The following is a 13,974-nucleotide window of genomic DNA, read 5'->3' on the forward strand; positions in this document are numbered from 1 at the left end:
GTCAGGACTTTAATTGCACACTTGTTGCTCCTTCGCCATGAGGCAGATAACACCATCTGTTCCATGTCCGCACAAGACCAATCATCATTTCAGAAAACATTCTCTTCCCTGGCAAACATTTCAAAGGACTTACTGGAAGCGTATTGGGGAGTATGAACCGTGATTTTTTACCTTTATGAGATGTACTGCAGTCTTAAAATGTAACATGTTGCCACTGCGGGTTACAAAGGGCCATGTGGGAGGGTGAGGTGTGCAGACGCCTGGCTATGTCCTGATGATCCCGGGGTACTTTGTGGCCATGTTACCACATCAGACAAATGTATCTCTCTGGGTTTTCAAAGCTGACAGTGACAGATGCTTCCCACACATTTCAAAGAAGACATTTTGCAGGCTTTTGGCCTTGATCATATTGAGCATATGATTAGATTCCAACACATGGCAGGGGTTGTTGATTGGGGGAAAAACAAAGTATAGTGAACAAGTTTGAAGAAAGGGAACCTCAACCGGCACTTTTCCTAATGTCTCAAAGTGCTCGCTCTGCCGTGGGTTATGTCTGTGTGAGGAGGCTGTGACTCTGGACTGCGGGGCGACTGTGCGTGTGTTTGTGTGACGGAGCTGTCTGTGTGTGCCTTGAGTGCTTATCAGAGTAGCATTGCAGAGTGGACCTCTAGGCTCTCCCATGCACAGAGCTTGTTATGGAGCCGTCACTGTAGGGTGGCAGCGCACTACGCAACAGTCCCCCTGTGCAGTTCTTTTCCTGGAAGTGTAAGAGTGTATGGCCAAAGCAAAGGGATGCCATTAAAACCTTCATACATATGGGCATATCCCACTCCAATTCACAGAGAAACACCTCGGATATAAGCTGGTTTCAGTTCTTCCTCTATGACAAAGTATATAATTGCTGTGTTTTTCAAGCAGGGAGTTTCAGACTTGATTTGCCAACAACGCTGCATGGTGGGTTCAGAGATTCCTGGTGAAAAAGTAATTCCCCGCTGGGCATCCCTACTGAATGTTAATTGGATTTCTTCTGTGAAAAGCCCTGCGGTCCTAACAGAGACATCCCTTTTAATCAAAACATAAATGAGACATGTTAAAATGATTGCAAGTAGTCCTTAAACTCTGGGGGATTCACAGATATGCAGTATCCTTTTATCTTTGCACTCTACTTCACATCTTATTCATGTTCAAATACTTAATTTGGGATTATGAAGATGTATGGCGGTGCGACTTCGAAGAATAACACTGAATTAGTGCTAGGGACTGTATTTAATACTTTACAGTAGGATGCTGTATTGATAAGCTGCTGCCAAAGGGATCTTATTTGTGTAGCAGCTCCAAAGATGAATCAACAACTAATGATGCTTTATCAAATGATTTCTGAAGTCTAACAGTACTTAAGATTTCATTCTTGTTTTTGACTTCATGCCTATTTAGTCACAGGTATGCAGTAGGCTAATTGATTTTCCCTGTAGGATGGCATTCACCTTTTTACTGTAATGTTATTCAAATGAAAATGCTAATATATTTGAATTCCAGTGTCTAATTGTAATAGTTTGTGCCTTGCAAAATGTAAGATGGGCAGTGGTATCACATTGCGGACCAAGTAGCCTATGGCAGCCATATCTGGAACTCTCATTTCATAATATTTTGTTGCTTTACCCTTGTCAGCATTTTTGCTAGATTGTGGAAGTAAAGGTCTTACGTTAAGGTCGTTTTATTTTATGATCCACTAATGTGTGCCTTCCCACTGGCAAAATGAACTTGTGTCAATTGATATAGTCAGTTCAGAGACTAGAAATGCTATATAGTCTGTCTCTGAGTTGGGTAATTGTAAAATACGGAGACAAAGCCTATTTGTTGTGCCAATCTGAGCTGTCTGGTGGGCTAGTTTCCCTGACTAGTTTGCTTTGAGGGGCTATAAAGTGACACTGTGGCCATTCCTCAGCCTGTCTGTCCTATATTCCGTAATATGAACAAGTGGCTCAAGTGACAGGCTTATTTACACCAGGACACGTGTACCCTAGAATGATACCATCGCTCCGATGCCAAACACCACTGGTGCACAAACACAGCTCGGTGACAAACTGTTAAGAGGGAAAGGGAGAGAGAGAATTACCAATATCAATTCACCCGTCATTTAATTTGTCTACACTTCCTTTACGGAGAGGCGGATTAGATCTGTTTACCTCCTGCTGTTCAATTACCCAAGCCCCCACAAAAACCTCAAGTTGTGTCCCTGGGGAGGGATATCGGTGCGCTGCTCACAGCAATGAGGCCGTGATTTAGGGTGAACCCCCTCCACTGTGCTGGAGACTCAGTGGAGGGATCCTCTCTGTCACCAGCCATTGCCATCCCCCAGCCACTCGTTAAAGACGGATCCATTACTTTAACAGCTCCATCTTGCTGCTTCTCTGCTGCTCCTCCATCTACGTTCACAGTAACCTGAGGCTGCCTTCACAGCCCCCTGGAAGAAAATCAGCACAAATGAGCTCAAAAAGTGAACAGAATGCACTTAAGCCAAAGCTGTTGAAAAGCACCCATGTTGCAGTCCATTGAGTTTCTAATGCCTCTGATCGTATTTCTCATCATATCTCTGTGTGGTAGGATTATGTTTATTTCAGAGGGAACTCCCGAGTGGACTATGCAGCGTAATGTGTGCGTTTGATCATAGTCTCTCGTGTGTGTGCAGTTCCCCATGGTGTTGTGTGTATTTCACTCATCTAGTTTGCCTTACCAGTAGGGGGGGGTACGGTCACTAAGCTCCAGTCGACAATTTTGCATGAACTACTTATAATACATTCATAGCACCTGAATAAGAGCTTTGTAACACAAGAGATTGAATCTTTCTGCAAGTTTTTGGTTTTCATGTAGATGTTGGTGACATGGCAGGGCAACAGTGGGGGAATTTATTGAACAAAAGTCTCAGAGAGTTGCTAGACTGTAACACCATTGTACTTGATTGTGTATGTCAATTCTGAATATCACGAGGCAAATTCTGTTTTTTCATGCGATGCCTGTTTTTATCTGATTTCTGCACTGTAGCCAGGTGGTGCAGCATCCCACATTGTTTTTCAAGTCAACTTGGCATCTCAAGGCTTGTGGAGACTTGGATTAGGCTACACCAGTAAGCAGTATGGAATAATCTGATCCTCTCTGGTAAGAAAAATATCACACCCAGGTGTTGAAGTAAGCGGTGCAGGTTTGCAGGTCCGACCCTTGTCCTCCCTCCTCTCCTCCCCTTTCTGTCGGTCTCCACTCTCACTTCCTTGTACAGCAGGGGGGTAGGACCCTAGCCACACACATCTAGGTGCACCTCACCTGAGGTGCACACATCTCATGCTCAAACACACATAGTCTATAAGTAGATTCTCCCGCGTAAACAATCATTTCAACCTGGACCCTATTTTCCACACTGTATGTGTCTAATAAACTCATCGTGACACATTTTTTTCAAATTGGTCGAGTGCTCACCGAGATAGCCTTGTTTACACCTGGAGCAATGTGCTCAAACTACACAGTGTAACCGAGTCGGGCAATTGCGCACCGCATCGTTTGTTTTGGAAACAAACTGGAAAAAGCGACCAAAACAGAGGGACTGATTGGGAAACTATCCATCAATCAGCTAAATATATATAAAGTCATTTCCATGTTGCCAGACACTATTGACAGTTTGAGCCTCCCAGCCCAAAACAATTTTTTATTATGTTTTATTAGCGAGCGTGTATTGACGATGCGTTGCGCAATTGCCCGACAGTCAAAACACCGTGTAGTTGTTTAAGCACATTGCTCCAGGTCTAAACAAGGATATCTCAGTGAGTACTCAACCAATTTGAAAAAAATGTGTCATGATGAGTTTATTAGACACATACATGTGGAAAATATTGTCCAGGTTGAAAAAAAAACTAAATTATCCTTTAACACTTTAAGTGCCACGGCCCTTGGGCAAAAGGTTGCTTGCTGTGCCACATAGGCCGCAATGCATTTTAAAACAGTCATATAATTTCTTTAATAATTACTATGTAAACACTGAACACGCACAAATAACGATGAGACTCTCTTCTATCACCTGCAAAAAAAAGTTTATTGATCCCATTTTCCGTTCTTTAGTTATGAGCCGGAGAAGATAGCTTGATTGAACGAAAAACAGAGCTTTTTTTCTACGAGCTGAGATAATGAGCCTTTTGTGAAATTAAACATTTCAAGCACATCACTGACTCTGAAGCTAATTTTCTGATGTAGTCACACCTCAAAAATAATTTCCTTCAATAAAACAGTGAAGGCAAGGGAATTTTGTTTGGAAGAATAATATTTTTAGCTGAAACCAGCAGCGCTGGCGCCTGCATGCGCTGCTGGTTGCAGCTTCTTGCTGATCTTTTGCTGCTGGTGGGCATCGGATATTCTGGCTTGCGTTTGCCAACCCTGTCCTGCTGTCTGGGTCTGTGTTGTGTACTTGGCTCTGCGTGCCCACCTCACCCCCTCCTCCTCCCCCCCCCCCCCCCCGTTGTGGGAGGAGTGTCTCTCTGCTCTGCTGTTTTCTCTGCCTGTGCTCAGCACTGAAAAAGTCCGCTAGATCCTGCTTTTTTACAGCCGTGTGTACCAGCTCCCATGCTTCAAGTTGAGAATAATAACAAATCCACGGCTGATCATGCAAATGGGTGTTGCAGCGGACACGGAGGCTGTTGCAGCGGACACCGAGGTGCTCAATTGTGATAGCAGATTGGCTGCTGCAGGGGCACAGCTAAACGTTGCTTCAATGAAGCAGCTGCATACGGACGGATGCGATGCGATTTCCTGCTTTTCCCCAACGACATGGGGACTTCTTCTGTGTGTTTCACTCCACGTTCTCTCATCTGGAGAGCGCTGTCGCCACCTAAGGGTTCTGTAAAATAGGTTAGACACATTCAATACCTCTGATATTGTAAGAGGCGATGTAAGAGGCATAGATCGACACCCCCCCCGTCAAAAAAAAAAAATTCGAGTTATTGACGCCATTTGGCGTCGCTGGCACTCTACGGTAAATTTCTAATGACGCCATATGGCGTCGCTGGCACTGAATGTGTTAACAAGCTTGTTTGTGCAGTAGGGGCATGTGGGAAAAGCGGCTGCCAACTGAAGCGATGTTGGTCAATACTGCACCAATTTCAAAGGTTTCTTTTCACATTACAGTTATACGGTTATAAAAAAAAATAAAAAATATTAAAATAAGGTCCAGGCAGAAAAAACAAACAAAACGAAATTCTCCTTTAAAGCCCAGGCACACCGGGCCAATGGCAAAGAACTATAGCGCCAATGAAGGCCGTCTGTTGCATCGCCTCATGTTGCCTGTTGGGGCCAAAAAGTTGCACTTGAACACAAGACTACAGCCTAGGGATGCACGATATATCGGCAATCATATCGGTATTGGTTGATGTTAGTCATTCTTTAACATATCAGCATTGGTCCCCCCCCCCCCCCCTGTTTTTTTAGAACAATATACGAACAAAACAGGCTCAGACACAGGAACAGAAAGAAAAAGTATGTAAGACATTATGAACATTCAACATTACAACGTGGTGCTACCAGCCGTACAAAGTGTTTATGTGCTTGTAGGAGATAATGGACAAGGGATCCCACGGAAGGGGTCCATAAGATACCAGCTGAGCGAGTCATCCGTCACCCCCAACCTCAGTCACTGGTCATTCTTAGGTCCAATATTGCAGTGTTAATATCAGTTATCGGTATCATCCAAAATTTTGACATTGAGAGGAAACAATTGGTAAATCTATGATTTATGGGCTTTTCCAATTAAAGAAACTTTACTTTTTCAAATTCACAGTGTTTACATGTGTTTTTCAGTATGTACAAAATTTGCTGATCATAGAAATGTGTTTTTATACAGATCATATATCATATCGACATTGGTAAAATATCGGCCATAACAGCAATGTTAATATCGGTTATCAGTATGGGCCAAAATGTTCATATCGGTCGACAGTCAACTAGCACGTGCGTTCTGCGCCTGTGTGAGACCTAAGACTGCAGATACAAACCAGATACATCAAACAAAGCAGCGTTTGCCTACCATTTTCACACCACTCTCGCTCACCACTTAAAGCCTCGACGCGAGACTCAGCCTTCATTCTTCATTCCGAGTCTCGGAGTAGCACCCCAATATGGCATCGCATGCTCTGATAAAAATGGCCCTCCATCTTCATACACGTAGCAGTCACAATAAAACAGTGCTTGCCTGACACACAAGGTTGTTGCCCATCGCAACGGCCAATTGGTGTTCCTAAATATTGCATAATTTCCAATACCGAGCTGTTGTAATCATGCCAGAGCCTGTATTTTCTGTTCTACCGGATGTTTAATTACGGGTTTCCACCCATAGACACAGCAGAGATGTTTGTTTCTGCTCCGTTTCCCCGCTGGGAAGCGGAAGAACAACAACGGTGATTTTCAATGGAAAAGACACATTTTCGTAATATAGGTACTTTTAATCGAGAATATATCTGATATGAAGTTGCAAATGGCACGGACATTCTCAGCTCTTGCCTGGTCTTTTGCTTCAGGAAGAAGGGAAGACGTGTAGGCAAAAAATAAGAAGAACCTGCACTAAATGGGTGATGTGATATACACAGGCTCAAGGGGCTTTCCCGAAGGCCATGTTGTCATGAAAACATTTGTGTATTGGAATGATCAGATGAGACGCAATTGAAAAATGAGAAGAACAGTGATTTACGAAAAAGTCGCTGTCTAGAGCCAATGGTGTGGGACGCACTCCAAAGACTAGGGCAACAGACGCTCACTGACGGCCCAAAGATTACCGACCGTCACCCCGGTGTGTTCCTACCTTTAGACCACTCTGGCCTAGGGATGTTCATCAATTATCGAAAATCGATAATTGATCGTTAAGGAATTGAATCAATCATGTGGAATTCTTATCGATTATTGTTATTATTTAAAAAAAAAAAAAAAAATTGTGGACTAGGTTTGGGTGGAATTCGTTCCTCCTCACACCACTCCATTGCACAGCCGACTAACGTGAGGTGGAGCTTCATATAGTCTCTAGTTTTCTGGCTGGGCACGGGCCTTTGTGCCAACAAAACTGTTTTAAACATGGAGAATTCACACCGGCATGTGCCGGGGACAGCAGAGTGTTGGAGAGGAGACACATTGAAATAAAGAGTTCATTGAGGAGAACACGTTGTCTTTCGTATTTTCTGCCATAGGCATTCATTTTATAAATTATTATTATTATTTTTAAATATTATTATTAATATGATCGATAATCGATAATTGATCGTTAATTTTCACGATTTCCGATTATGGAAATTTTTCAAAATGAACATCCCTACTCTGGCCTAATAACCACCGAAATGTCCCATAGACGCAGGAATTATGCGATAAGGAAAACTGAATGTGCAGAGTTGACCCAAAAAGGCGGAGCCTAGACTTCATCGCTCTTTTTTTTTTCTTTAGAAGCAAGAAGCACATCAACAGCAAAATAGCCTTTGTCTCCTCTGTCAACAAACACGGCAGCGATTGAACACACCGCCGTTTTCCCATCTGCTGGTGCTGCGCTGCTCCTTAATGGATCACTGTAATTGGCCAACTCGGGAAGCGTGCTCCATGGCATGCGCTTTAGTTACCGGAGTCTGGCGATTGACTGATGGAGCCACTGGCAGCTGCGGGCTCGAGGGTGCCGCTGCTGCCACCGCTGCTCACCGCGGGCCCTGTGTTGATCTCCTCGCCGTGCCGCGCTGCTCCGCTCCACAGGGACAACACTACCGGGACAAATGGCCACCTCGGAGCTGAGCACTTAATGAAGCGCACCTTTTTCACTCCTCTTCGCCTCACCCAGGCCCTTGCCTCGCACCCACAATCCCTCCATCTCACATCTGGCCTGGCAGCAGAACACATCTGTGTGGGAACTCGAGGAGTGAGGGGAATTGCCTTGGCGCAGCGTATGTCTCACATGACCAGAGTGACAAAGTCTACATACGTGCAAACTCCTGCCTTCGTATTTATCCCTGTGACAATATAGCTATTAGCTGCATGGTGGTGGTTTTCGCTTGTCATTTTTATGAGATATCCTCCAAAGCTCATGGCCAGTTCACAAATTCCTCTGCATTACTGAGATGGGGTTTGTGAGCAGAGTGCAGGGCTCTTAATGACTTCCCTCCATCTAACTTCCCCCTCTCCTGTCGCCTTGGATCCATTCATATTTGCCACTTATGCAACCAGCTCTCACGCTCAACTGGGAGACCACGCAGGCGGCCGAGCCGTTGCTACTCTGATGCGAGGAGAACATTTAAATGATTGTCTCTTTGCAATGCTTTTGTGGATGGTCGACTTTGGTCTGAAGATGATGGCCTGGCACAACCAGTTACCTTCCAGAGTCTCAACTCGCATCTATGAACTCCATCTCTCCTTTTGCTCTCCTATCTCTCTCTCTCTCTCTCTCTCGTCATCTCTGTCCGGATCTTGCAAAGAGAGAGGGATGCAGAGAATGTTTTAGTGCGCAGTGGTGATGAGGATTATGATGATAAAGCTGATGATTAAGGAGCCTTTCCCCCTCCTTAACAATCACTACTTAGCTGTACTCCGTCTAGTTGTAGCACCTTGACCCATTCCCTCTCCATCCCCACTATTCGCCCTGCAGCCTCTTTCACTGAGACCACTCAAATTAGCCTCTGGCCGTTCGATGAGAGCCTAAACGTTACAGCGTGTGTCTCCAGACCAAGGCGTAAATCATCCCTGTGGCGCGGTCCACCGGTCCCAGATTTACACTGCACATTGGAGAGCAGGCCGCGCAATCTGGGTCCCCCCCCTCCAGCAAGTCATCTTCAAATTGGTTATTGATCCTCTAATCACAAAATGGATCACACGTTGCCAACAGTGTTTAGGTAGCCTACTAAAGTAGCGCGGTGCGCGGCTGGCGTTACAGCTGATGTGCAGCCCGGGAAAGGATTATTGTTTAGGAACCGTGAGAAAAGAGGCACCTGGGCTGCATGGAGAGTAATAGGAAACTAAATTAGAATTAGTCCGACTCAAGATGAGTAGTCTATAGGTGTCATCTTGTCATCCAGCTCAGCCTCATTATAGCACGTCAGCGCAGCAGATGACAGTGGTGACAGTCATTGAAGTGAAGCGCTTTAAGTTGACCGTTCGTCTGTGGTGATATGTGGTACAGTATAGGACTGTCTTTGCAACAATCTTTGTCTTTTTTTCTTCTTTTTTTAGATTATTTTTATGGGAATTTTTGCCTTGATTGGTTACAACAGTAGGCAGACAGGAAGGGTGGGGAGTGAGAAGGGGGATGACATGCGGCAAAGGAGCACGGGTCGGCCGCGGGCAGCACTAAGCCTTGGTGGTACGCACTCTACCAGGTGAGCCACCGGGACGCCCCAACAATCTTGGTTTCAATGTTTCCATTAGAGGATGTGCATATGCATGTTTATTCATGTGCAGAGATTAACTGCGGTGCCAATGATTATTAATAATACACTGCAGGCCTTTAGAATATAAAACAGTCGATGCCGTGTCTTGGCATTTTGTTTTTAAAGATATGGAAACAAGTTATTGGAATGCCCCCAGCTCAGATTCATAATGGAAGCAGTTGGCCCAGTGAAGCCAGCCAGTCACTTTATGGAATTGAAATAGGAGACACTGTCTGTCATGTCACTACTTTTATATAAGTCTAACTTTTAAATGGTATTGGGTCTGTGGAAATACTGTCTCAGCTCTTGTCATATGCTGTATTGCGAGCTATTAGTTAATGGGGCCTCACTTCTTGCCCAATTAGGCTCCAAGAGGGTGTGTAAAGTGTAGCTCCTTCCCTGCGAGCAGTTTTCTCATAAATGCCAGAAGGGCCATTATCAGAATCTCTTTGTGAGGGAAAACAGACACCCATAGAATCTGCCTTAATTGAAAGATTTTAAGAATGGCAGTCAATGGCAAGCGCCGGTATTATCTTTGAATTTCTTTTTAAATGTCAGCAACTGAATACCTGAAGCACAAGACGATGGAACAGTTTTCCCTGTTCCGTTTTGGAGGAAAAATGTCACGCTCAAATTCATTTTCAAAGATGGCTGCATCATGACTGGTGGCTTCTGAATTACATAATTGTATGAATAAAGTGGTGAACGCATTTGGATGACAGGTTTGGTGTGACTAATTGGCTGTTGAATGGATTGAGATGGTAATCTTGCCGCTGTTATTTTTGATTTGTGAGCTACTGTTCAATTAAGGAGGCTGATTGGAACCACAAGGTGATAAGTGATTACAATGTATGAGACTACTGTATGACAAGGAGTGCTGAGGTTCTCACGTGCTCATGGTCCACTGGTCTACTGCTGCAGCAGGAGTCTGACCACAGTGGCTTCTGGACTCTAAAGTTTAACAGCCAATTTCACTATTTTACAATTTTCTGTTGTTTTTACGGTTTTGATATTTCATATTTGGGATGATAGGCCCTCCGAATTATATTTGGACATCTGTCAAACTAGCAAGTAGAGTACACAGAATTACCAGAAACAGTCAAAATGTCCCACATTTCCTACCCTATGTTTAAGCTTGTCTTGTCCCATTGGAAAGCAGTGGATCTCTGTCGCAGTCAAAGTAGTTGCTTCTATTGAGGGAACGGTTGGGGGTGTGTTGAGTAGAGAGATACGGCCCCTGCTTTATTTTTAATCTGTCGTTCTCAGCTGAAGCAGAAAGCGAGTCATAGTGGCCTGTCATTTCTCTTGGGTTCTGTTTCTGGCTGTCCCCTAAGCAGGGAGGAGGCGATGGGGATGGACAGCTCTGCTCCCCTTCCCAGTCGATAGCAGCCAGCAGGTGAGGCTCCGTCTCCGTCTGCAGCGTGGCAGACACTTATTAGTGCTAATGTCCTCGCGTCATCCATCTCCAGGTGGGCTTCCGCCATCGATCTCTACACTAGGCCTTGTCACACCGGCTGCTCCTCACGCAGCGAGAGCGCCGGTCGCCGCCAGCACCGGCCTCTTGGCTCCTGCTTAATGTTCTGTCAATAGACTTGTGTGGCCAGACAAGTGGCACAGGAAGTGTGGTGTGACGACTGCACAATATTTTTCACATCATCTCTGAGAGTTCCCTCCTCCCCCCAATTTGGCAAGAGCCAAATTCAGCCAGGGAAACCAGAAGTGAGGCACCTGGGTATCTGAAACCTCGCCATGCTATGGGACAAGTTCATTTTGTACAAATCAACTTTATTCTTCATTGAGCACTACACAATTAAGAAAATCCTCTGTTGCACTTGTGGGATGGATACAATTGATACAAATGTTTGCCTTTTTAGTGGTTTTATTCAGTGTAATAGTTGACATGAATGATTGCATTTCTCTACATGATACTGTACATAGGTTTCACTTTTTAACACGTTTGCCTGTTTAATAATTGTGAGCCTGCACTGCCCCCTCCCCCCCCCCAATCTCAATTTGTATTACAAATTTAATTGGGCCTATTCTTGGAAGCTTTACTAAATGCGCAATGTTATCTGGGCACTTGGTCGACCTGGTTCAGTGGTTTAACCAATGGAGAATTACATTTGGGTCTCTCTCAGATGCCAGTGAAACGAGGCCATCTGTTGGGAGTGGCTTAGTGGAGTGGTGGCCCTGCAGCAGACAGACAGCTTCATGCAAATCTGGCCAGTTGTTTCTACAATTAGTGTTGTACAGTACTTGACACTGCTGTTCATCAGAGAAGGCTGGCATTGTATCGCTGATTGGATGCATCACAATTAGGGTTTCAAGCCCTTTAGTTGTGTTATTTGGGGGTTCAAGCCCATGGGGCTGAAAAAGGAAACCTGGTAGCAGTCAGATTCATCCTTTATATTAATGAGCAAGTGGGCAATATCTGTCTCTGTCTGTCTGACTGTTTCAAGTTATGTCCCACTGATGATGTCACAATGCCTATGACATCATCAGTGCCTATGACATCATCAGTGATGTCATAAGATGATTTTGGTCAATAATGATGTCACCGATTAGCCTGGGTGAACCCAGCCTTCAACGTGACGTAACAGACTACCCAGGGATCTCAAGAGCCATTCTGCTGTCCCTGCTAGATGCGAGCAGATCAATAGAAGCCCGTCTGAGCGCCCTGGAAATCCCCTCCCCCATTCCCCCCACGTTCGCCGCAGCCCAGCTGGCGCAGCAGCCGATCCTACCCCCGCCCATGCAGCAAGCCGATGTGCTCCCCACCACCACCCAACCCGCCCAGATGAACACTCTGGCGTCCGCCACGCCCGCCATCCCATTCGGTATGTCTTTTGTTTCTCCCTGTGCCAATGTTTCTCCCAGGCTAAGGTCCAAGATTTTAAAGGGCAGAGACATTAATTTAGTTAGCATACTCCTGCCATCTCCCGAGTGTAAAAGGAAGGTTACGGGTGACCCAGATGGCCCCGTTTATTTAAGGTCGTCCGACCCCCGCCTGCCCAAAGACCTTTCCTTATGTGACTTCCTGAACACGTTTGGCGTCTACCGTGACGTGATCTGCGAAGTGTACCCAGAGCGCCGCCATGAGCTAGACAAATATCTAGCGCTAATAGGGGACCTCTACTCCAACCACGGTAAACTATTTTACCAATATCATAAAGCATTCTCCGCCAAAGCCGCCCTGATGATCACTCGGGCAAATAGGCGGCTTGACTGGTCCATCATGGACATGCAGATATTCACGTCGCTGGTTAGGGGGCGGCCGGCGAACACCTGTGACTCGTGCGGCGAACCGGGGCACTCTGCACAATTCTGCCCAAAGGCGGCCCTTTCAGTCCGGCGGCGCCCCCTCCACCAGCGGGTCCTCCCAGGTGCATACCCATACCCCCAGCTCCCTTTGCAGATATTTCAATGAAAACGTGTGCACATATCCCAAATGTAATTTCCTGCACGCATGTAGCACCTGCGGGGACGCCCACCCCCGCTCCGGCTGCCCGCAAAGGATCACCCCCCCCCACCAAAAAAGGGATATTGATTTACATTGCTTTGAAAACACCACATGTACTGTAGGTGTCCCTTGTGTTTTGATTAAATAAAGCGAGTTGATTGACAACTTATCTGGTCTGTGATCCGATCATTCCATCATTAAACGCCCACTAATAACAATAGTAATAATACAACTAAGAGGAAAGAGGAAAAAAAAAAAAAAAAAAAAAAAACATGTTAAAAGCCGACAACCTCCGGATCCGGATTCGGATTCCGGACCCCTCATCGTACAATTCGGTTCACCATACAAACCCCGAAGTCACCCAAGTCCAACGCCAAGTCAAGTCACCCAGGCCAAGCCGGGAACCCCTAAGTCAGGGGGAAGATCCGGATCCGGACTCGGATTCCGGACTCCTCGTTGTACATTTGGTTCGCCATACAAACCCCTAAGTCATCCAAGTCCAGCGCCAAGTCAAGTCACTAAGTCACCCAGGCCAAGTCGGGAACCCCTAAGTCACTAAGTCACCAACCCCTAAGGCATCCAAGTCCAGCGCCAAGTTGGGATATCACTAAGTCACCCAGGCCAAGTCGGGAACCCCTAAGTCACTAAGTCACCAACCCCTAAGGCATCCAAGTCCAGCGCCAAGCTGGGAAGCGCCAGCCGTAAGTCACTAGGTCACCTACCTCCAAGTCACTAAGTCACCCAGGCCAAGTCGGGAACCCCTAAGTCACTAAGTCACCAACCCCTAAGTCATCCAAGTCCAGCGCCAAGTTGGGATATCACTAAGTCACCCAGGCCAAGTCGGGAACTCCTAAGTCACTAAGTCACCAACCCCTAAGGCATCCAAGTCCAGCGCCAAGTTGGGAAGCGCCAGCCGTAAGTCACTAGGTCACCTACCCCCAAGTCACTAAGTCACCAACCCCTAAGTCATCCTAACTTCTGGAAACAATCTACTCCCCATGGCTCGCGACATCAGGCTCAGGCCTCAGACTGGCCCCCGGCTCCCCCGTTCCTCATCGCACCTCGTCATCACATGACAAGATCCTGGTTCAT

The sequence above is a fragment of the Poromitra crassiceps genome, assembly GCF_964638095.1.
Source record: "Poromitra crassiceps genome assembly, chromosome: 4".
NCBI lineage: Eukaryota > Metazoa > Chordata > Actinopteri > Beryciformes > Melamphaidae > Poromitra > Poromitra crassiceps.